Source organism: Vicugna pacos, unplaced genomic scaffold, assembly GCF_048564905.1.
Source record: "Vicugna pacos unplaced genomic scaffold, VicPac4 scaffold_20, whole genome shotgun sequence".
NCBI classification, from domain to species: Eukaryota; Metazoa; Chordata; class Mammalia; order Artiodactyla; family Camelidae; genus Vicugna; species Vicugna pacos.
The window spans coordinates 27,385,212-27,411,113 of NW_027328741.1; the positions used below are offsets into that span (position 1 = coordinate 27,385,212).

A 25,902-nucleotide genomic window follows, 5' to 3' on the forward strand; every position below is an offset into this window, starting at 1 on the left:
TACAGAAAGTGATAAATGAAATGGTCTAACATGCATTTCCCTTTCAAAGAACTAATATGTCTTTTGTCGATAATAACATCTGTCAGTAATTATGAAAAGAGCTGACAGATGCATAGTACTTAATATAAGCCAGGGCAGTTGTATCACTGACACAGATTCATTAATCCCCATAGCATCTCTACGAGGTGGGTACTACAATTATCCCCATTTTATTGGTGAGGAACTTGATAGACACAGAGGGTAAATGACATTTACAAGGTCGACAGCGAGAAACCAACACAGGTGTTCCAGCTTGAGTCTACGCTCTTGGCCACTTCTCTTTTTTTTTTTTTTTTGGTGGTGGGGAGATAATAAGGTAATTCTGGTGGGGGGTGGGGAGGTAATTAGGGTTATATGTCTATTTTAGAGGACGTGATGGGGGCTGAACCCAGGACCTTATGCTTGCTAAGCATGTGCCCCATCACTTGAGCTGTGCCCTCCCCTCTAGAGTCTATGCTCTTAGCTGCTAATCCTCACTGTCCCACATGGTAACTGTGGGGGAAGTACAGTTCATTCATTCACTCGTTAAACTCAGCCTTCCCGGTGCCTGAGATTCAGCAGTGAACAAGACAACATGTTTCCTGCCTTAAATGAGCTTGTCGCCTCCTGATATATTATCTTCATTTTACCCAGGAAGAAACAAGGTCAAGAAGATTAGCCTTTTCCTGTTAACACCGGAGGATACATGAGGTGCTTTATTTCAATTCTGCCATTTGACTTACACCATGGGGAGGGAAAGCTGCCTTGCAAATCCTGGAGCTCACAAACCTGTTAATCCTGAATTTTTTTTAACACTGTCCCTTACTTGATACTTGATCTGAGAAAGGATGAAGTAAACCTAAAAATGTTCTAAGAGAGCTTGTGGCTTATACAAGGTAACTAACCAGCCACTGTTTACTATCCTAACAGGAATCTGTAGGCATATTTCTTTTCTTTCTCTTTTTTCCTTTTTATGGGCAGCTTTTAAAAACCAAATCAAACCAACCAAACCAAATCACTGATAATTCAACAGCAGGTTCTAAATCACCCCCAAGACAGCAGCTAAACTCGGTTTAGACTTACAATGCGGTTTCTGGTGGTTGGATTGAAGAATGTATCTCTATCCTGAATATAAAAGTCTTTCATGGAGCTCTTCTCAAATAGGGCAATGAAAAACTCTTGTTCCGGTTGTTGATACTTTCATCCACTTGGAGGACTTTCATCAAACAGCGGAAGTTATCAAAGGCTGAGGACCGGTTTTTCAAATCATTGGGCTTCAGAGGCAATATTATGTGCAGTATCTCAGTGTATGTACAGAACACCTCCCACAGGGGGTGTACTTTTGCAAATACAAGCTTGTCATCCAAAACCTATATTGGGAGAATGAAAACACAAACCAGGAAAATATTTTCACATTTTTAGTATACAGATTTTTCCTACGTTGCTGGTAGTTAAAGCACTTGTGCAAACACACACATATGTCACACTGGTAAAAGTGAAGATATAATAAAAATAGATTTGCAATACATCATATATTTTTGCCTTAAAGATAATTTCTTTGTTGAAATTACTGAAAAGTTTTTTAAATTCCTTACAGTTCCTTCATAAAATAACCAATGTTTTAGATAAAGAAAAGCAAACTTGTTAATTTTTAGTCCAAATTAGTAACTAAAAATAGAAACACCAAAATATTCTTTGCAGTGGTATTGTAATGACAATTTTTTAAATTTCTGAAACCTAGAACTATTTACATATCTGTTCAATATATTGTTAAACAGCCATTAAAAGGGATTTAAAAGATTTATATTTATTGATATGGAATATATAATAAAAGGAGAAAACAAAAAAATGTGAAATAATAATTTTCCTTTTTGGAAGGGAAAAATATCTTCATTTGAACAAAAAAAAGTTTAGAAGGATTTTATGATCCTTTATATATAATTAAGGTACAGATGGTTTTTAATTCCACTGTTCTTTCACTTTCAATTTTGGGGGTAACTTTTTATAATAAAAAAATCTTTAAAAAGGTTCTTGCATAAATACATTAATAGATATATTTATGACTATATTCTCTGGCTATTAAAAAAGATCTCCTAGCTGTGGATCTGAAACTTACATTCCATAATGCAGATTCTGACTGACTCGCCTCCCAGCCCACAGCAAAGGCACGGCTAGTGTGACATGTTTCAAATACCATTCCAAGGAACATGCAGGCTCCCAGCCAATGGCTGCAAGGGGACTGACACTGATCTGGTTGCTCCCAGCTGCAGACCATCACAGATGAGGTTAGATCCACAGGCTCATATTTTCTCTGTCAAAAGAAATCAGAAAGTGTTAGGCTTTTACTTACACCAGGGAACAAGAATTTGTTTTTTTATGCAAAAAAATAACAACAAACCAATTTGAACCTGATGAAAAGACATTTACTCAAAACAGCACAGTAGCAATGAAGGTGCTCTGGCAGACAGGGACTTGTTGGATTCCTGTGAGTGCTGGACTCCTCACATGGAATTTCCTTGGCACTCCAGAAGGCCTGTGGTTATCCTCATGGGTTTGTGGCCATAAGTGGCGCACAAAAGTCTCTGGCTTTGCCACAGTTTCAAAGCCTTTTTGGCTTATGAAAGGTTTTGCCCTCAAATGGAGTTTTCTTGAGTCCAGTCACTGATGTCATTTACCAGAGTTACAGTCCAGATCTGATATTCTAGACTCTTAATATCTTGCAGACATTCAAATGGTTCAGGTTTGGATGTGTATTCACCTCTGCAGGCCTGGACCAAATCCGATAAAGACACCCAGACAAGTTCAGCAAAATACAAAGAAATTTTTCTCTCTGCAAGACTGAAATGTCTGTGAAGCTATAAAAACATCTGCACCTACAAAAATAGGGAACCAACTCATCAATAACATATCTATCCATAATGCATGGACATTCAAAATAAATACTGTATTTACTCCTATTAAATACTATCTTGCTTTTGCCAAACTGTGTCCTAAACTGAAAGGAAAGTAGGTAAGTGTAGAGAATTTTTTACCTTTTAAGAGAAAAAGGAACCCTCCTACTCGGTTGGTGGGAATGTAAATTGGTGCAGCCTCTATGGAGGACAGAAAAGAGGTTCCATAAAAAAATGAAAATAGACTTCCGTGTGATCCAGCAATCCCATTCATGGATATATGTTTGGAGAAAAATTTAATTCAAAAAGACACATGCACCCCAATGTTCACAGCAGCACAATTTAAAATAGCCAAGACACTGAAACAACCCAAATGTTCACTGACAGATGACTGGATAAAGAAGTTGTGGTATATTATATATATATATATATATGTATATATACATGTATGCATATATATACACACGCATATATACACATGAACACACACACAAATGGAATACTGTTCAGCCACTAAAAAATAAAATAATGACATTTGCAATAACATGGATGGACCTACAGGGTATTATGCTAAGTGAAATAAGTCAGAGAAAGAAAAACAAATATTCTATGTATTAACTTATATGTATATCTAAAAAATAAAACAAATTAATGACTATAATAAAACAGAAATAGACTCACAGGTACACAGAACAGACTGGTGGTTACCAATGGGGAGAAGGAGAAGAGGGGAGGCAGGAAGGGGTTAGGGGATTGAGAGGTAAAAAGTACTAAGTATAAAATGGATAGGTTACAGGGCTGTATCATACAGCACAGGGAAATATAGCCATTATTTTATGGTGACTTTAAATGGAATATAATCTATAAAAATGTTGAGCCTCTGTTTTGTACACCTGAAACTAATATGATGCAAATCAACTACTCAATTACAAAATTTTTAATCAAAGTATTCTTTTCATATTATTTGCAATAAGTTAGAAGCCAGCACTGTCAATAGAAACATAGTGCAAGTCACAATTTTCCAGTAATCCCATTTAGAAAATAAAAAGGAACAAGTGAAATTAATTCCAGTAATAATTACATTTATCCCAAAATATCCAATATACTATCATTTCAAAAGTGTGATTGACACTTTTAAAACTTACTAATAATATTTTACATTATTTTTGTTGTACAAAGTCTTGAAAATCTATTATGTATTTTCCACTTATAGAACATCTCAATTCACAATAGCCACATGTGGCTGGTGGCTACCATACTACACAGACCAGATTACACCATTCACACTTCTGATAAATTAACTGCTCTTACTTATTTAAAAAACTTGCAGAAATTCCCTCTATCAAACAAAGCAACCTTGACAGGTGGGGATTATTTTCATTATAAAGTGAAAAATAAAGGTAAGAGAGCCATGCTTACATGTATGTTAAGGTAACAATACCTTCTTAATTCATTCAGGACTTTACAATCTTTCTTCATATGCCAAGGATTCACTGTCACTGCGCAATGTTTTTCACTACTATCATCTTTGTGATTGAGAGGCTTCTGATGACCCTGCTTTGTGCTTCTGTACATAAAGTAACAAAACAGAGAAAAAGACCTTATTAAAGATAATTTAGGGGGGAGGGTATAGCTCAAGTGAAAGATCATGTTCTTAGCATGCACAAGGGCCTGGGTTCAATCTCCAGTAATTCTTCTAAAAATAAAATAAATAAATAAAAACCTAATTACCACCCCCCAGCAAAAAATTAATTTATTACTTTAATTAAAAGTTTAAAAAAGATAATTTAGTGCAGGCTTATCAGGCTACAAGAGCTACAATGAATGCCCCCACCCATTAATTTAGAAGAAGTCTCACAGTATTTCTCAACATAAAGGCTAAAATATAATTGAGAACACTTCCTGATGGTCAGCATCATTTTAACAAAAATGTAGATAATTACGTCCCTGTTGTCAAATTTCTGTCAGAGTTGGGCATGGAACATTTAGTTAGTAAAAGTGATTTTGCAGCTCTCTTTGAAAGAAATGCTGAGAAATGATCTTTTCTGTTGGAAATTAGCCTGCTTTTAAATTCTTCAGTAGGCATAAGTGTTTACAAACCAGGCAGGAACTGGATTATATTTTACATATACTTTAGAAACTGATTTGAATTTTGCCCTCTACCTGCAAGGCTATTTCTTAGGTAATAACATAAGCAGGCCACTATACTAAATTTTGTTTCCCTGTTTGCTTAATCCTCACAACAACTCTGTAAGCTGCTATTATTACCCCCATATAACAGATAAAGAGCTTGAGGCAGAAAATAATTTGGGTAACTTGGTAAATGGTGGAGCTGGGTAAGACTGCAGCCAGTCTGACACTCAGGTCCATTCTTCTCACCAATGTCTGATACTGCTACCTACATTCAGCAATGACCGCTAATTTCATATTTAAGTGTGTCATTTCTAAAAGTGCAAAGCTATATTAGTACTGCTGTGTAAATTATCCGTTTGAGATGTGATTGCCAAAAAAAAAAAAAGAAATAAAATCAGGGTGCCACTGAGGGGGGGCAAACTGCATATGGACGGACACAAGGGGACTTTGTGAGGACAAAGTTGCACAAATCTAGAAATAGCTAAAATGGCTGACTTGTACAATTATAATGTGTGAATTTTATGGCCTGTAAATTACACCTTAATACAGATATTAAATTAAGAACCTGGGATACAAAATTAAGACTAAAACACATATATAAATCACACAAAGAACAACAGGCAAATATCATTATTTACTGCACCATTGTCCTTGATGCAGCTTCCTATCCTCACCCATTCCTGAAAGGATGATTCATTTTTAAAATAGTCTTTTAATTTATTCAGCAAATAATTTTTGATTGCCTACTATGTACCCAGGACTAGTCTAGGCAGTTGGAATAGATAAATAAACAATACAAAAGTCCTGTCCTCACGGAGCTTTGTTGGAGTCTAGCTGGGATGGGGTGGAGATGACAATTCACACAACAGAGCAGCAGAGGAGGTGGCATGTTAGGAAAGAGGAACCATGGAAAAATCAAAAAAGGGCAAGGTAAAGAGAGTTTAGGGTATGGGATGAGGGTGATGTTGTATTAAATACCAGAGCAGGCCACACTGAGGACTGAGGTTAGAACTAAGACTTGGAGGTGAGAAGTCCCAGGTGGACGGACTAACCATCACCGAGGCCAGCGTGCACTTCGCATGTTCCAGAATGGGGGCACGGCTGGAGCTGCGGAGAAGGGTCAGTGCAGATCCTGTATGGCCTTGGAGGACGTTGTAAGGACTGTGGCTTTTACCCAGAGTGAAATGGGGAGGCACTGCAGAAGGACGACACAATCTAACTTAGGTTTTCGAGGCTCACTTGACTGCCAGGTGAGAATAGTCGAAACGGGTCAGAGATGAAAGGAGGGAAGCCTCTGAGAAGGGCTGTGCAGGAGGAGAGGACAGTGGCTCAGGGTAGGGAAGCAGCAGTGGAGGCAGGAACCATGGTGAGAAGTGGCTGGGTTCTGGATATGTTTTAAAGGCAGTGTTAAACCAGATCTATTGACAGAATTCATGTGGTATGTCAGTGAAAGTCAGAATAACTCCAAGTTTTTTGACCCAAGCAGCTGGATGGATTAAGTTTCCACTAACTGAATGGGGGAGGTTGCAGGAAGAACCAGTTTGGGGTGTAGGAGAACAAAGAGCTCAGTTTTTACACATGTTGCTTTTAAGATATCAGAGTTTCAAGTGAAGATGTCAAATCAGCAGAAGATTGTAAGAGTCCAGAGTTGGAGAGAAAAATTCTAGCAGGAGACAGAAATGTGGGAATCATGGGTCACACAGGTGGCACAGGAAGACATGAAACCCAGGTAGTCAAACATTAAGATAACCTGGCATTAACCATAGAAGTTGTCCTTGAGGGCCTGCCTACTAGGTGTGGATATCAGTCCTATTTCCTGACCACTCGAGTTTTAAAAAGCAACTTACAAATTAATTCGTGCAAGACACTGCCTCCAGTGGGTGGGTCCAGAGCTGGAGTGGGAGAATTGGATGGTGCACACTACTCCCTACAGTAGAATGTGTGTGTGCGTGTGTGTGTGTACACATGTGTGTGTGCGCAGGGGGATGAGATACACCTGGCTTAAGAAAAAGAGCTAGTAAGTCTAGAAGCTGAAAGATGAAAGAACATCCAGATATGGTAGAGGGAACAGGGGAAACACTGTGTACTGTAAGACATATCCCCATAATGCCATTTCCCACCATCCTTTCATCAGGAACACAGTTGGAAAGGGGGGAATTATGTAGATACGTGTGATGTACACAAACTTTCTGAGTATGTAACACAGAATATCTACATATGTAGCAAGTTAGTGATATTTATATATGCTTCAAGTTTAAAAACAAGTTCACAACAGAGGGAAAATAAAATACTGAGGAGTGGTAGAAGTATCATAGAAGGCCTTTCAATGCTCAGAATGGAAGCAAAAGCAGCTTCACCCAACAAAGAACGTCAATAAGAGTCAAGAATGTTTATATTTGCTTAAGAAATTGAGAGTTACAACTTCCTGCTTTAAAGAATTAACATAAGACAGATACCACACTATAAGCAACGCCTATACTGGAGCTTTCTTAAAGCTATTTTAGTTCCTGCTTGTTCTGATGTACTCCAGACACTCTGCAAAGAAAACCTTCTATTCAAAGGCTTAAAGGAATAAAATAAGAAATAACACTGCATTCTTTTCAGTGGTCTCTGTACTGAAAGTCACTTGCAAATACAGCACCCTGCCACAGGTCCACATTTTTAACAATAAAGACCTTTGCGCAATTTTTCAATTGCTATGTGACTTTGGGTCAGTCTCTCACTCAGAAGCAGAATGGAGTACCAGAAAATGACACATCAGGTCTAAAACTACAGATGTGGGAGATGAACCTACACCAGGAAACAGCTAAGTGGGAGGGTAAGGTTTACCTTTGAAGTTACCGTAAGTGCAGTTACACCTGCTCCCTGCTTCCCCTGTGAAGTGAAGAGCTAGTCTTTTCCAGAAAAGCTCTCATTCTGAGAACTGTCTTCTTTAAAATATTCGGAGATTCTCTTTTAAGGTTCTTGCACTTTTAAGCCTTTCCCCAACTCTACATCCTATAACAAGTGTAAAAATTATCCTATAGCCTATTGTTACAGAACATACTCTACAAAAGCTGAGGTTTCCCAGGGTTTGGATCCCAGAACTCTGCTACCAGATAATCCTAAAGCTTTCCTTCCATGACAGACTCTTCCGCCAATTCCCAGCTGTGGGCAAATTCGGCTTCTCAGATCAGGTAACTTTCTAACTCTGCCTACGAACACTCTGCTGCCAGTAAAGGAACTCTCAGACAGAAAGCACACAATGCCCCTAGTGAGGGTTGCCTCCTTCAATCAATCAAGATGCCATCACCAAGCAAATATTTAAACCTACTGCAAAACCTCTAAAGACATCTTACAAACAATATAGTTTGTATAGATGCATACTATTTGCTCTGGAATAGTGATTTCCAATGGAAGGAACAAAGGACCACATGACCCAAGCAATTTTTTAAAACTGCACATAACCATCCCTCTTCACGTGAGGATTCAGGCAAGACGGTCTTACAGGCCTAGGTGTAACAGAATGACAGCACCTCTAGGAGTAGGTTGAAAAGCAGCGAGGTAGACTTCTAGTGAAAGGGGGTGATGTAATAGGCCCCATCGCCCACTTACCTACCAGCACAGGACAGTCATCTCAGATGGAGAACAAACACTTTGGGAAACAGAGGTTGTTTATATTTTTATGGTATTCTGGTGGAAATAATGCCCTGAGTCATGTGAAGTTGTGGCTGCAAAATTGAACAGGGGACTGGACATTTTCACATTCAGGACAAAAATAGCCCCTGGATAGCCACCATATCTGCTCTCCCCTTTGCCTGTTCACCCCAAAAGCTGCAGGACTCTCCTGCTTGCAATGACACCCACCACTTCTCACAAATTCTTGCCAAGTTCACATCAGCAGCTGGTGGTGTCAAAGTCACCATTTGTACTGCTATGAAGTCCCTCCATTTCTTTATATCCCTTCTATTTTCTCTGTTGTCTTCCTAGCTACACTTGCATTCACAAGATAGTTACCGCACTAACATTGCCTCTGTAATCAGTCCAGGATATAGGAAGTAGAGATTCAACTGTAACCAGTCCCAGAATACTTGTCATGCCACACTAGTGTCCCAAAAAATACTCTGGCATCCCTCATCTCACTCAAAGAACCACTGCATTACTTAGAGGTTGTAAAATTAGAGGGCTTTCTCTACTGGGAAACACTGTGGCTTGTGGTAGAGTTGTGATTTCAGTTTTTGCAACTACTTACAGGCAAAAAGACATGGCCCGCAAATTTTCTTCAAGCGTTTGGTATTTAAACTTTCATTAGATACAGAGCCGGTGGACTAACCGTAATCTATGAACATATGGTCATATTATCAAATAATGTTCATGTCTACCTTACAGACATGTAAGAACTTGGATTACACCTGCAAGCCTCTAGGACTTTAGAATTAGATGTGAAACATCCTGTGAGATAAAAAACCTCCTATCCAGTCACAGAACACAATTATAGACAACATGACACTAATGTCAATGAATACCTTAGTATAGTCCATGTATGGTTAATTACATCTCCAATTTCTCAGAGCTGGAAAGGAGATGTCTAGAAAAGCTGGAAAAGCCCAATTACCAAAACAGCTCAAAAGTTAATGCAGACTCCTGCACCTCCCAGAGCAGAGGGCGGAGGGGGCATTGCCCAACACTCTGTCCTCCCCCAGGATGTGGCATGTGGGGAAGCAGGCAGGAATGGGTGGCTGGGACTCGGAGGTGGAGAGGTGATGAAAGCAAGAGTGGAACTGCTCTGGTCCTAGAACAACAGAGCTGTAAAATGCTCGGCTTCAGTTCAACCAACTCCCTCTCCCACTTTCCCTCCCACCTACGTGACAAACAGAGCACAGCCAGGCACTTTCTGCCCATGACGGTGACTACTAGTAGGAAAGGGACCAGGATAAAAGCATGTCCTATAAAAGATCAGTCTGATTTTAAGGCTATGTTATAAACAATGAACAGCACTGTCAGAGTGGGACACTTGTGTGGCGCTCAAGTAGGGAGGAGGAGGTTGAGGATCCATTTCCAGCACTTCCATGTCTTTTATCACTCCTATTTCTGACCTTTCCTTTGCCACTTTTTGAAGCACTGCCATCACTGGCAGGTAAAGGGGCAGCAATGTGACTTGGCCGTTTGGCTGATGGGGCTACATTTCCCAGCAGTGGAATGAAAAGGCACTGGAAGAGGATCAGCTGGAAGATGTGAACTGCGGTCCTGGCCTGTGCCAAACACTAACCAGGTGACCCTGGGTTAGGCTCTTAGTCTCTCTGGGCTTCCGGCTGTTTACTTATAAAAGAAGGTTTTGTCATTGCACAAATATATCCAATATGAAATGTAACATGAAAGTCAAACATAATGACATCTCACCTGCTTGCTTCAGGGAACTGTACAAGCACTGAACACTATGTGAATGTAAACACAGTCTTAAGAAAACTATTGAGGTAAAGCACTAAACTGAACATGGAGATAAAGTTTTATGGATTTTCTTGGCTTTCTTTTTTAATTGCAACACTGAATTAATAGTTATTAGCTATAATCCACACCACCACCACTGCGAATAAATAAAGAAGGTAAGCACTGCCTGGATGCCTGTTATTGCCCGATGCTAAGCAGGGTGAGGGGTATAAAGGAGGCTGAACAAGTGAGTCTTCTCCAGTTACCAGCTAAGTGAGGAGACACATTGGAAACCACCCAGGAATGGTACCAAGTCAGTACTCAAATCCAAGATTACAGACTACTGATCATAAACAGTACAGGAATACAAAGAGGAGCTAGAAGTATTTGGAATAAATAGGGAAGACTCTATGAAGGGGATGGGGCTCCAACTAGTTCTCAGGGCAATTCTAAGCTGTTTTAACTGAGGACTGGATAGGAAAAGGCTGGTGACTCCTGGTTTTTAATAAGGCACAGGTTACCCTAGGAGGCTAAGTTACATAATGATTGGAACAAATAAGGTAAGTCCAAAATGATGAAGGGTCGAGACTCCCTGGCTGAGATCTGGTTGTGTTAAGTCTTTGACTTGACTGTAGATGTGGGAGCACCAAAACTGTAGGTTGACTGAAAGGGGGGGAGAGAATATCCAAGAATTCAGCAGAAGGAAAAATTCATGTATCAGGGATGAAAGCTCTTCATCAGAGTATCAGCAATCAGAATAGACACTTGAAACCAAAAACATACAGTTCAAGAAGCTGACAAAATGTGGAGGGTGGTGAGAGAAAGATAAATCAAAGACCACTCCAAGCCTTTGTGTATTCAAGACCGAAAGAATGATTATCCCACTGAATAAGTGGAGACGCTGCAAGAAAAAAGATTATGAAATCAGCTTTAGACATGTTGAATCTGACGTATGAGCTAAGAGTAGGTTTTCTCTAAGAAGCTCAAAATTCAAAACTGAAGCACAGATGTTGAGTACAGGCTTAAGATGCAGATGGACAAGACATGATAAATCTCCTAAAAGAAAACATAGGCAAAACATTATCTGACATAAATCTTAGCAACATTCTCCTAGGGTAATCTACCCAGGCAATGGAAATAAGAGAAAAAATAAACAAAAGGGACATAATTAAACTCATAAATTTCTTCACAGCAAAGACAACCATAAGTAAAACAAAAGGAAACAACAACCTACGAATGGGAGAAAATATTTGCAAATGATACGACTAACAGAGGCTTAATTTTCAGAATACATATAACAGCTCATACAACTAAATAACAAAAAAACAAACAACTCAATCTTAAAATAGGCAGAAGACCTAAACAAGCATTTCTCCAATGAAGACACAAATGGCCAATAGGCACATGAAAGAATGCTCGATATCACTAATAAACTGAGAAATTCAAATCAAAACTATAATTAAGTATCAGCTCCCATCATTCAGAATGGCCATCGCTCAAAAGTTCATGAATGATAAATGCTAGAGAGGCTGTAGAGTGAAGGGTACCCTCTTACACTGCTGGTGGGAATCTAGTTTGGTGTAGTCATTATGGAAAGCATGGAAATCCCTGAAAAAACTAAAAGTAGACTTACCCTATGACCCAGCAATCCCACATCTGGGTATATAACTGGAAAGAACTCCAATGTGAAAAGATACCTGCACACCAGTATTCACAGCACCACTGTATACAAGAGCCGAGACATGGAGGAAAGCTAAATGTAGCAACAGATGACTGGATAAAGAAGTTGTGGCATATTTATACACTGGAATACTACTCTACCATGAATAGGACAAAATAAAACCATTTGCAGCAACATGGATGGAGCTAGAGATCGTCATTCTAAGTGAAAGCAGCCAGAAACAGAAAAATACCAAATGATACCACTCATATGTGCAATGTAAAAAAAGAGAGAAAAAGACACTGTGAACTCATCTACAGAACAGAAACAGACTTGCAGACTTAGTAAACAATCAAGGTTACCAGGGAAAGGGGATAGGAAGGGATAAATTTGGGAGTTCGAGATTTACAAATGTCAGCCACTATATATAAAAAGAGACTTTAAATTAAGTTTCTTCTATATAGCACAGAAACCTATGTTCATTATCTAGCAATAACCTATAATGAAAAAGCTGATACAGCCACCAACTGAGGAAGCAGGAGAAGAAAGGAGAGTTAGTTATGCTGGGCTAGAGCCCACTTCTAAAATCCTTGTCAGCCACTGAGGCTGCCCCGAGTACACTGAGCTTTCCTCCCACGGACAGGCTGACATGACATGCGTCCTGCAAACCTGGGGCAGCAGAGGCCGTCCCCAGGTCTGGCCCTAGGGGAGATGGGAGCAAGTCCACCTGCTCCCCTTGGGGCAGCACCCCTCCCTGCAGCCCCCGCCACCTGACTGCACCACGCCTGCATCTCAGGAAACCACTGACTCGAAAACAACTGATCCACGAACCTGGGGCAGCGGCAGGGAGATGGGCAGCGACCTGGCAAGCTGGTAGACTTGCCCCCATCTCCCCCATGGCCTGTCCAGGGCTCGGCCTCTGCTGCTCCAGGCACGGTCCGCAGGTCAGCCTGCTCTCGGGAGGAGGGCACGGTGTGGTTGAAGGCAGTGGCGGGTTATGGGGTCTGCCCATGGGAGCCCTTGGATTTGCTTCAAACTCCCCAGCGCATGGCCTGAGCTTGGCCTCTGCTGCCTCAGGTTCGTGGAACTCAGGTTACAGGTCAGCCTGCTCCTGGAAGGCGGGTGCTGTGCTGTCAGGGAAAGGCGGCAGCTGCGATGGCGGGATTGGGGCTGCCCTGTGAGAGCGCGGGGGTTGCAACAATTTCCCGCTGCTGCTGCAGCCATCCCAGCACACTCATCGCACCGAGCCCATCTCCCAGGAGCAGACTGACCTGTAACCTGAGTCCCACTAACCTGGGTCTTTAGAGGCCGCCCCCAAGGTCAGGCCGCAGGTAAGATGGGAGCAAATCCATGGGCTCTCATGGGGCAGTCCCCATTCCATCCGAGGCCCCGCGACCGCACCGCACCCACCTGCAAGGAGCAGGCCATCATCTGAGGGCCAGTCGGAGATGCTCTGGAACCGTCCGGCGCCCTCCCAACTCCTGGGGCTGTACCTGCTCTCCTAAACCCGTGTATAAGCGGCGGCAAAACCACGGTGTTCAGGAACTACTAATACCGGGGTTACCACGAACCACAGCGGCGGCTGGGACCCGCCTCAGGGTCCTAACGGGACGCGCGGCCGGGACCTCACCTCCGCACCCCTCCCTGGGCGCCTCCTCAGCTGCACAGCCCAGGCGTCACCCGCCGGCTCCCCGAGCAGCGCGCCCCCACCAGCGCCCTCTTAACTGTCCGGCAGCGGCAGCCGAGCCGCGGGCAAGCGGAGGCCCAGGCCCCAGGCCGTGTTCCTCTTCCAGGAGCTGGTCCAGGAGCAACCGGCTGCCGCCAGCTTCCACGCGTTCTGGGTGGGTTCCGGGTTCCGGCGTCCGCGCGTCTGTCCGTCTGCGCGTGCGTGCCCCTCCTCCTCCCGCCCGCAGCGCAAACTGCTCGGGTGGGTCTCCTGCTTTACCGGCCCTGGCCGCTGGGGCCGGGAGGAGCCAGGTGGGGCCCCTCCTGCTTGTCCCGCCGGGTCTCCATCCCCAGAGCCTTCACCCAGCCACCGACTGGGTCCTGGCATTGAACTAGAACCACGACTGCCCTAGGCCAGGCCTCACCCACCCAGCCCCACTTTCCCTGCTCAACTTCCCCTCCCTGTTACTACCCTCCCACCACTGGCCAGGCCCAGTCTCCCACCAGACCTTGAAGACAGGGCTCCTTCTCCTCACACCATGGTCCCTGCCCTGACACTCCATCCTGCTAGGTCCTAACCTATGGCCCCTACACCCACAAGCTTACCCCTCATGCCTCAGCACAGGACACCCAACATCCTGAAATTATCCCCCTCACCTCTCAGCCAGGTCATTTCCACTCTGATCGGGCCCCACACCTCTCAACCTGTACCCCCACACCATGGGATCCCCTTAAATCTGAGTGCACCCCTACCCTGAGCTCACTCACTCACCCTTCACCCTGTGGTTGGGGTGGGGAAATCCGTGCTCCAGTAATGATGACTACTGCCACCAGTGGGGGATCGAGCCTAGTGTGCACCTTCAGAGTTAATGTCTGAGGCTACAGGGTGAGGCAGGCTGGGATGAAGGTGGTTCCAATTCCTGCCTTGGCACCCTGATCCCCGCAGCCTGTGCCTGAACTGACCTGATGGGTCAGGTTGATCCCAGACTGCCAGCCACTGGCCTTGGGCTTTCGGTGGTTGATGGTCCTGATGGTGATCTGGACTCCTAGGGCGGAGGCACTGGGCACGCGGACCTTTGGGGTGGGGGAGTTCAGAGTATGCACTTAATCCCAGGGTTAGACATCAGATGGTGGGCTGTGTGCATGGGGCTTTGTGCATGGCATGGACTCAGCACAGGTGGGTGCAGGGAACTTGTTCATTCACACCAGGCCAGAGGGAAGAGGGAAGGGAGCTTTTAAAGTGTCAAAGTGAGGAAGCCAAAGCTTTAGAGCAAAGTAGGAAGGTGCACTGGCCAGGCCACCATGGATCTCGCCGCAACGCTTGTCCCTTGCATCAGGGGAGACTGGCAGTTGACTGGCCAATGAGACATCCCCTGCTGTGGTATAGTTTACAGGCAATTGAAGGGATTTTGAAAGGTAATTTTAATCCAATAATTTTCAGTTTCTCTGTGGTAGATTAGGTCCAAAATCATGGTGAATCTGGCAGGGATCCTGCCTGAAATCCAGCCTGGGACAGTGGAGGACCCACCCAGGAATCATCCACTTAGCTCTCACCAAAAGTCACTGTAATAGAGAAGAACAAATCTGACTCCATATTGGATCTGTTCCTTTTCCTTTAACCCTCTGCCGTGTTTTCTAGGCTTAGACTTGCAAGCTCTGCACTTTTTGTAAAACAGTGTTGCCTTTAGCCTGAAATAAACAGGAGAGCCTATTCTCAAAAGTCTGAGCTTTAAGGATATTAACACTTTGCACTCCTATAAAGATAACAAGTTGCAGAATAGAAAAAGTTTGTTTTGTTGCAGGTTTTGCAGGAACACCATGATCTGACCCACGTGGACAGCTGCAAAGGATTCCAAGAACAAAGAATTCCTACACCAACAAGTTTGCAACAACCAACCACAGCCCCTCCCCTTTTTAGTAGAAAAGGAGCCTGAAGTTGACATGGGGAAGATGGTTCTCCAAGATATTAGTCCGCCATTATCTTGGTTTACAGCTGTTTACGTAGACCACGTCATAGTGCCTCTGTAAATCCCCTAACAAAACAAAAGTAGTTTTCTATTCTACAACCTGTTGTCTTTATATAAGTGCAAAAGTGTTAATATCCTTAAAAAATCAAAGCCTTGAAAGTAGGCTCTTCTGTATATTTAAGGCTAAAGGCAACATTGTTTTACAAAAGGTGCAGAGCTAGTAAAACTAAGCCTAGAAAAGAGGGCAAAGGGTTAAAGCCAAAAGGACAGATCTTCTATGGAGTCAGATTTTTTCTTTTCTATTATACTATATTCTATTTTTGTTTTAAGTATATAAGAATAAAGTTTAGCCTTTTCCCATTTTAAATTGTGCAATTTTAAGGAGCATTAATTGCATTCACAGTGCTGTGAGACCAGCACCACTTGTTTCAGACTATTTCCTTCCTCAAAGTAAAAGCTTGTATACAAAGAGCACCCCACGTCCTACCTCCCCTAGCCCATGACAAGCCCTAATCCCCTTTCTCTCTCTATGTCTTTACGTATCCTGGAGGTTCCCTATCAGTGAAATCGTATAAAAGGTGGCTTTTTTTTGGTTTGTCTGCCCACATATCTTAAGTAGGGACGGGTGAATTATTTTTTTGTTTTGTTTTCACGTGAATTAGCATTTTTGTATTTTGAGAGGAAAGTCCAGATGGATTAAAGATGAGACGTACCAAATGAAGCCCTTTTAGTAACTCTGTGTATAATCTCGGGGTAGGCACTGCTGTTCTAACTGTGAAACCAGAGCCAGAAGGGAGATGCTTAGCTCTTCTTGTGGCAAAATAAATCCAAACAAAAGCAGAAAACAAAGGCCAAGAAAGACAGCTGGAAAGACAAACCACAGCCTGGAAAAACCTTTCCTCATGACCCAAGATCGGAAAAAAGCTTCACATCCCTGTGGTCCAAAAAGCTCTTGAAGCCCAGTGTTCTGAAAAGAAACAAAACACACAGAGTCAGTTCCAACGAGAGGCAGTGCAGGTGGGCGGTTTGTACTGGAGATGCTTGACCTCTCAGGTGAGGACACAGGCAGACAGACAGACTGCAGAGACAGCATTGGCCACCATCACCCTGGCAGGTCTTTAGCCCGGTGACAACCAGCCCTGGTGACAACGTGAGCAGGCAGAGGCCCCAGGAGGTACCCTGGAAGGAAGAGCAAATGGACGCTCCTCTCCGGCAGAACAAGGTGTAGGATGCATCAAAGTGCCACAGGTGCATCCCTTCCCTAGCAGTGCTGAGCCTTAGAGAAGATCCCACCAAAGTGCTTGCACAATTTTCAAAGATAATGTTTCTTCAGTAACATGAATTCAAAATAATCAATATGTCGTCAAGGGATTTTCAGAAGTGACCTGCCCTGGACCCGTACAATACACACACATAAATACACACATATACACATAAATATATACACACATACATACAGGAAAAGAGACAGACAGACTGAAACACAGAGAAGCAGGGGGAGACAGAGAAACAGAGAGAGAGACAACTCAGAGAGGCACTGAGAGACAGAGACAGAGAGAAGGAACACTGGAGCTGGTAATGAGTGGAACTCACATACATTTTCACAAGTCAGTCTATGTGTCAGAACCTGGTCCCAAAGTCGATCCACCCTCCAGGGGAGGGTGTGGGGATCCCACAAGGGTGTGGGGATCCCACAAGGGTGTGGGAACAGAAGGCAAAAAATAGGAAGCCATTGTGGGGCAGCCCACCACAGAGGCCGAGATGGGACACTGGGCCTGTATGTCAACATGACAGAATGACCTAGGAGGTTGTATGCCAGAGCGGACGATGTCAGAGTTGTATTTAATTTCAGTCTCACGACTGTGAGCGGGGAAGCAAGCAGCAAGGAAAGTGACTTTCTCCAGACCCCAGGGCAGACCCCGGCCTGTGTGGGGTGTGCTTTGCACTCCACCAGCCCTCTGTGGGTTCCTTCCTTTGCTGAGTCTGTGCACGATCTCCCTGTGATGCCAGCCCGTGGGGGTGACAGATGCAATAGGTGTTTCTAGGTCTAGAGACAGGGTGGCTTCTCTAGGAAGCAGGGGCCAGAATGATCCCCACTGTGCTGATGGGGGATTGGGGAGACCCTGAGAGGCACGTGGCTTGTCCAGGATGATAACACTGCTGAGTAGGGGGAGCCAGGTCTGAACCCAGCTGTGTCTTCAGAGCTGCGGCACTGGTTGCATCCAGGACTCCCCAGGGCTATGGGGGGGGCTGAGTTGGTGTCACTGTGTGTGGACATGGCATGGAGTGAGAAATGAGAGATTGGAAGCCCAGAAAGGCCCTTGAGGAGCTTTGTGTCAGGAGGAAGCTTGGAGAAGTGGACCCCAGGAAGTGACCTCACTTCCCTGGCAATAGAGCCCAACAGAACTTGGAACCGAAGTCACCAGGCACCCACTCTGTAGAGAAGTCCCTACTCAGCTCACCTGGTTGGAGACAGAGGCATGTTCTGCTGCATCCCATTATCCTGAGGCCACAGGCCCCGGAAAGCCCTCAGCGAGGGTCTCTACCAACGCTGCCGGCACTGGGTCAGGTCTCACCCAAGGCGCCTCTGGCCTTTTGGCCAGAGAGACCCAAAGGTAACACAGGGAGGCCCAGGGCAGGCCCCCCCAGGCTGGGCCACCACTCAGATCCCATCCAGGTAGCCACACGGCCCCATCCTGCCTGGTGGAGGTGGAGCAGTCATGTTGGGGATGGGTATCTGCCTCAAGAAAGAGCAGGACAGAGGCCTGGGGGCCCAGTCACGTAGACAGCCCAGGACAAAGCTGGCTGGCTGGGATGTGGAGAGCCGGGGAAGGGTCCTGCCGCCCGAGGTGGAGCCCATGCTCTCTGGGTATGCATTTTCCCTCCCGGATGTCTGAGCTGAACAAGGTTCCGGTCTGATCTAGCAGCAGAGGGTAGAGTCTACAGAATCAGGAGTGTTCCTGGCCGGGAAGGACTCTGAGACTTCCATGCTGGGTCAGCTGCTGGTCACTATCATTGCAGAGCCAGATACCACATGTTGAAAAGAAGCTGATGAATAAGAACACCAACGCCCCCTCCCCAAGTGAAGGACTGGTGTGTCACTCTTCTGAGGGCCAGCGCAGACTCCTGGTGGGTCTGGATATGGAGGGGTCCCCACCACCATGGCCCACAAATCAGTGGGGGCAGGCCTCCGACCCAGACATCACCCAGGGCTCTCCCAGGGACCTACCCGGGGCTGACGGGTAGCTCAGCACACCCTGGTCTGACCTGGAGCACCGTGCCCACCTCGCTGCAAGTCAGGTGGAGGACCAGGAGCCCCCGAAGCATAGACCAAAGGTCAAAAAAGCAGGGCTGGTGTATGTGTGTAGGTGAGGGTGGGGCGAAGGCTGGGCCACACAGGGAGGTGTCCCTAGAGGCTACTGTTGGGACCAGAAAAAAGAATGGCCTCAGAACACCTGTCTGGAAAAATTCAGTCACAGAATACATCCTGTGGGCACTTTCTGGGTGGGAGCTGTCTGGAAAGCTCTGGGAAGATTTCTGTCCTTGTAGAGGCACATGGAAAGGGAGGCAGGTGCGTAAATTTTTCCTCTCTCACAGCATGAGATCTTCCACAAGACTTAAAACTCTCTCCACTTCCAATAGTTACAGAGGAGGCAGGGGCAGGAGAAGATGTCAGAGACCAAAAATGGGACGAACTGGATCCAGCAGGAGACCTCGAGCTCCCTCCTGCCGCTCCTGCAGCTCCTCCTGATCCTGCGTCTGCAGCTGGACTGCTGGGCAACGGAGAAACAGTTCAGGCATCACCACCACCTGGGGTAGAGCCCCCTCTGCACCCACCCACACCTTCTTCTCCAAAATGTTCTCCAAAATTCCACCGTCAGTCCCCCCACAAACTTGACGTCCCTTCCGCTGGAGATGTTTTTGTTTCATTTTCTTTAGTTTCCTTTGCTTGTTTCACATCATTTATGACATCCTTTATTTTTCTTTTTAGAGTTTCATGTAATAAAATGTAGACTTTTCCCCTTTTAAATTGTGCAATTCAGGAGCATTAGGGGCATTCACAATGTTGTGCGACCATCACTACCATCTAGTTTCACACTATTTCTTTCCTCAAAGTGAAACCTTGGATCCAGAGCATACACTCCCCTCCCTCCTCACCCAGCCCCTGACAACCCCAGGTCCTCTTTCTCTTTGCATGTCTTTACCTCTACTGGTTGTTCCCTGCCAATGAAATTTTAAAAAAGGATTTTTTCCTTCCTGCCCACATGTTTTCACCTGGGGCTGAGGATTTTTGTTTGTTTTCACTTGAAACAGCATTTTTATTATTTTCAGGGGATATGCAGGGGGATTAAAGATGTGATGCACAAAATGAAGCCCTTTTGGTAACTCTGTGCATAATCTCAGGGTAGACACTGCTGTTCCCCCTGTGACACCACAGCCAGAAGACACAAGGGAGATGCTTAGCTCTTCCTGTGGCAAAAACAAAACCAAACGAATCAAAAAAATTAGTAAAAGCCCAGAAAAATTGCTTGAAAGGCAAACCACAACCTGGAAAATGCATTCCTCATAACCCAAGGTTGGAGAAATTTTTCCCATTCCTGTAGTCCAAAATCCTTTTGAAACTCAGTGTTCTAAACAGAAACAGAACAGACATGGGCAATTCCAATGAGAGGCAATGCAGGTGGCCAGTGTGTGTTAGAGATGCTTGACCTCTCAGGTGAGAACAGAGGCAGACGGAAACACTGCAGAGACAGCATTGGTCACCATCACACTGGCGGTTCTTTAGTCAGGTGACAACCAGCCCTGGTGACAATGTAAGCAGGCAGAGGCTCCAGCAGATCCCCTGGAGGGAAGAGTGAAGGGACGCTCCTCTTCAGGAGAACAGGGTGCAGGACGCATCAAAGGGCGACAGATGCATCTCTTCCTCAGAAGATCTGATACTTACAGTTCATCCCGCTAAAATCCTTACACACCTATTCAAAGATGCCTTTTCAAGGGTGTTCATCACAGCACTGGTTGAAACAGTCGGAATTAAAGCAACAATAATATTGATGGAGAGGGGATGGGGTCCATTCGTTCTGGTTCATGTGGATGAATGAATGCTGTTCAGTTGGAAAAGTGGGTGCCTGGTCTCAACCCAATGTCAAGGGAGGCCTCAGGGTGGAAGTATGCAGACCCACTCTCTGCATCCAGGGTCCCATCTGCACGACCACATGTGTGTGAAATCAGTATAGATGGAAATTGATCTGATTGTGAGTGTGTGAGAGACAGAGATGGCAAGAGACATACTGAGAGACACAGAGACTGAGACATAAGCACCAAATCATTCATGACAGACACCGCTGTGGGTGGGAATTACAAATCACTTCTTTTTTAGGCAATATTTCAATTTTTTGTACTGTGTCTGTATTACTATACTAATTCTAAAAGGATTAAAATCCTATGCTAATGTGACCCATTCATTACTCATCTATGGAGTAATTAAAGTACATTAATCCTATTTTTAAAAGAATTTAAAGCCTTCTCAGGACTCAGTTCCATTTCAGCTCAGTGGAAGCAGAGGTTCTCCAGGAGGTCGTGTCTCTTCTGAATCAGCATCCAATACAGGTGAGCAAGAAGTACCCGACTTGGACACTGAAGACTACAATAGATGAGAGAGTCTGTTGAGAGAAATTAAGACCTAAATTCAAAGAGAATAATCCCATATTCATGGAGCAGAAGGCTTCATTCTACTAAGATGACAAAGGTCCATGAATAGATCTAAGGATTCAAAGAATGCCTACCCAAATCCCAGGTGGTATTTTGCAGGAATTGACAATCAATCTAAAATTCACGTGGAAAATCCAGGGGGTCAGAATACATGAGTGAATCTTGAAAAAGAAGAACAAAGTTCGAGGAATGGAAAGTCAGATGGAACCCACGGTTAATACAAAACCTCTTTAAGCTGAAGATAACTGAGATTCAAAAGATGCAGAAGAAAACCTGTCATGGAAGCCAATTCTCTCCTTTCCCTTTTCCCTATTAAGTTAGGTTGATAAAAAAGCCTTTAACTTTCACCATTTAACATGGTAGGTACTTTTCTGGTTGGCTCCTGCGTGTGTATAAATAAAACGTTTCTCTCATTCATCTCCTCTTTACTTCTGTGGGCTCTTTGGGAGGGACTCTGGATTATGGGGACCTGCTCTTTTCTCACCTTCTTTAGTGACATCTTTTGCCCATGGTGAAGTTCTTAAAAAAAAGAAAAGTCTCATTGGTTTTGGGTCAGATTTGGAACATGTATACCTTTGGAGACCCCCTGGAGGAACAAGGGGGTTCAATACTGCCTGGAGAATTCACTTGTCAAAATGCCTAACAAGACGCTATTTGCAAGGTTTTTTTTTTTTAAAGATTCTTACCCTAAAACAAATCCCCTATCTAAACCTCTTGGATGATCAAATATAAAGAAAAAAGGAGAATCATGTCTGGCCTAAGAACACTTGCTTAACAAAACAGAAGGACAGAATCAGTTTCAGAGCAAAAATTAAAATGCATTTATACCATCAACCCTCCCACCCTTTTGTACACTGTCCTCATGTAATCTGCCAGATGGCCCCCTGGAGAAGGCCCTTTGCCCGGAACTCGTGCTCATTTTCAGAGCTCGGCCAAGCGGGAGGTTGGTCCCCAGGGCCTGAGAGGGGCTATGTGTGAAATCTTCTCTGCTGAGACCCAGCGGGCTGAAGGGAACTGTGTTCTCTGAGGGAGAGAGAGCACACCGAGCCTCTGTGGAGGCATCTCTGAGATCCTCCCAAAGGCACACATCTCTAACTCTGGACACGGGAATTTTTGATTAGCATCTTAGTTGGAAATCTCCTCCTGGATAGAAAGAAGCAGATTCAAGATGTTGCAATTGGATGGGCAGGTCGGCCTCTCGAATTAGTCGATGAGGAGGACACGCAATTCTCTGCAGAAGTAGGAACACCCATCCCTGCTCGGCTGACGTCATGTACAGAGAAACAGACGCGACTCTAGGGGGAATTCAAAACCCACCAACCTTTCTTACCGACGTCAACATCCCCACTTTATTCTCCTGTCAGGTCTCTGCACAAAAACTGTGGCTCATCCCCAAATATCACATACCCATCACCCTGTACCACTCTGTGTCTGTGTCCAACTCGAGCATTAAGGCCTGTGACCGTTACTGTTAATTCGTGTCCCCCTTTCTGCCCGTCTCCCGCCATCATCCCAGTCCAACCTCGGTGTCTCTCTCCAGGTCAGCAGTACTCTTCCCACTGGCTTCCCATCAGCTTACCTTGCCCTGCTTCCATTGCTTATTCCCCATACGTTACCCACAACGGTCTTATTAAAGTATTAATCAGATCAAGTTCTTCCGCCTTGCAAAATACTTTTGTGATTTTCCATTGTATTCAGAAGGATATCCAGAGTCCCTACCAAGGCCCTATGTGATCCGGGCCCTCACCGATCTCTGCAGCCTCAGCTCTCACCGTTCTTCTCCAGCCCATCTTCACCGCCCCGATGGTCCCCACCAGGACAGCTGCGTTTCTAACTCCAAGTCTAGTACTTACACTTCTTCCGGCCTGGGAGGCTTTTCTTGTCTGTTACATACGTGGCTTATTCTTTTGCTTTATTCAGGACTTTGTTCAAATTATTTACCCTCAGAGAGGACTTATCTGACCAGATTATTTAGAATAGCACGCACATATTTCCTATTCAAACATTTTCCCTCCTAAAATGCTTTATGTTTCTTTGTGGCAATTATTAGTACCTGGCAGTACATCATATATTTATTTGCTTACTGGTTTACTGTCTGTCTTTCTTACTAGACCTATATTCATGGAACCACAAATAACTGTTTTAACCAGTAACTTTCAAACCACCTTTAAATGAATTCTTTTATAAGATGAGAATTTCAGAGGCTTCCACGGGTTGCTTAGGGGAAAAAAGAAAAAGGATTCAGGTTGAAATAATTTATTAAGGACCTGAGAGTTGGTTATTTATTTTATACATAGTAGTGTGTACCTGTTAATCCCAAACTCCTAATCTAGCAAAAGACCTAGCTGACTACTATTTTTAAAGGAATTTTTTTTCTTTTTAAACTGGGGTTGTTTGAGATCTCTTTTCTTCTTCATTATTTTTCTTTTTTTAAAGATTTTTTCTTATTATTTTTTTACATTGAGGTTCCGCAAATTGAATCCAGCATGTACTCTACCCCTTGAACTATACCATCCCCTCCAAAGACAATTATTTTTATACTTTGACAATACCATATTGAATTAAGATTTTTGTTCCATTTTCCCTTCATAGAGTTTATAACTGAGGGAGAGAGTCAGAGGAAGCCCTGGGCCAACCCTTCCTTCTCAGCGGGTCACTACACAGCAGAGGAGCTTGGCTGTCTCCAGGCCCAGCTCACCTTTCTGCTCTGAGGGCCGACTCAGGCCACTTCTCTTAAAAGCGGCGTGTTAGAAGCAGCAGAAAGCCAACTAGCGAGCAACAATGACAAAACTGACCCACCTGCAGTTGGACATCATCTGCTCTGAAACGAACCTCTTAAATTTCTTCTTATTAGTGGATGGTTTTCAAAAATATTCCCAAGGAGATGAATCTCACTCCATTTTTCTGGATTTCTTAGGCCTTCTATGACTTTAACTGCAGGCTTCATTTTCTGCACAACATCTGCAGGGAAGCCAGGCAGAAAACGTGAACAGACCCTGCAGGCCGCGGCTGAGGCCTCCCGTCAAACATCCTTGTTGTGCAGAGCCTACGTTCATGGGACCAGTTTCATTACTGCTGTAATTAGTTCTTGTCCAAGTGTCCCACCGGAAATGTTTCTAGATAGAACGTGGCCTGACGCAGATGAGCAGTGGGGATGTGGGGTGCAGATGACACACAGACTGGAAGGAGAAAAGGGAAATGTTTCTTCAGGCTTCAGTTTGAAAGATTTCTGATTTTTATATGGACATTAAACTTGGTCAGGCTGAAGCACCATTTGCTCTAAGACGGGGTGATGTACACGTATCCCTACAACTTCAAAAAATATGTTGAAGCTGGGCGTAACAGCCTAGGGGACAGACAGCTTTGAGTGACACCTCCGTTCCAGGATGCCTATGATCTAGGGCTCACAAAGAGGAAAAGAATACACATATTTTGCCTCTGTAGTTCTATGTGAAATTATTTTGACCCTTGCCGGATGGTGTAAGATCAGAGAGCATGTAGTCTTTCGTACATCGCAAAGACGACAAGTCTTCTTGATGAGTCAGCAGACTGTTTCCGATGGCCCGGGGTCTATGCCAGACATTAGCTGTCTAGACAAATACCACACAGCCCCCCATCCCTCAAGGAGATCACAGTGTGTCGTGGAAGATACAAATTTAAATAGATTTTCAAAACAATGTGGTAAGAGTCACTTTGCATCATATATACTATATGTTCAGAGGGGCTCTTGCACTGCCTGGGGCTGTGTTCTAGAAGGTAGGGAAGGTGTCAGAGAGGAAATGCTTTCTGCACTGACATCTGACGGATTCCAGCAAATCTCTAGACCAGGAGAGTGCGTGGTGGGGACGGGATTCTCAGCAGCTTGCGTGTCTCGTGCAGACCCCTGGTCATGTCTAAGACCACTTTGCACTTAGGGAAGGAAGGTCAGTGAGGCTAGAGGCTGTGAGGAACTAACGGAAGCTGAGGCTGAAAAAAAGCAGCAACGAGGTGATGAGAAGGTGTGACGTTAAATCAGAGAGCGTGGACTTCCTCACACAAGCAGCGTGGAATTCTTTGCGGTTTTAAGGAGGAGAGTGACACAGATTAGTCATTAAAAGTGAGCAAAGTGGATTGTTCACTCTAAAGTACAGCACTGGGGAGACTAGAAAGGGGTGGGAATTAATGCAGTGGGGAGCGAGGAGCAGGGACTTAGTTGGGGGACATTAAGGAATAGAATTGTAGTACTGATGGGGGTGAGGGAGTGGAAAAGTAAAGGAAAACTCCCAGATGTTTGGCACAGAAAAGAGATGGGACAGTGATGCCATTGTTTGAAAAAGTAAAACTAGTTCTGGGCGAATGTAAATCCAGACAAACAGAGCTTGAGATTTTTATGTGCTAACCAAATGTGAATGTCTACTTGTCAATTAGAAATATATTTCTGGGACTGAACTGAGATGTCCATGCTGGAAAAGAT

At 44.3% G+C, this 25,902-nt stretch overlaps 2 long non-coding RNA genes across 2 annotated transcripts; one reads left to right on the top strand and one right to left on the bottom strand.

Annotated features, from left to right (window-relative positions):
- Positions 1–1,235: 1,235 nt before the first annotated feature.
- On the bottom strand, positions 1,236–13,929 carry LOC140694230 (uncharacterized). The gene is made up of 5 exons (XR_012069978.1): positions 13,739–13,929; positions 4,329–4,476; positions 3,051–3,110; positions 2,135–2,329; positions 1,236–1,388 (listed from the first exon to the last, which is right to left on the bottom strand). It is a non-coding gene; the product is annotated as an uncharacterized lncRNA (long non-coding RNA).
- Positions 13,930–18,189: 4,260 nt separating this feature from the next.
- On the top strand, positions 18,190–19,537 carry LOC140693946 (uncharacterized). Its single transcript, XR_012069665.1, has 3 exons — positions 18,190–18,355; positions 18,762–18,869; positions 19,383–19,537. It is a non-coding gene; the product is annotated as an uncharacterized lncRNA (long non-coding RNA).
- Positions 19,538–25,902: the final 6,365 nt, after the last annotated feature.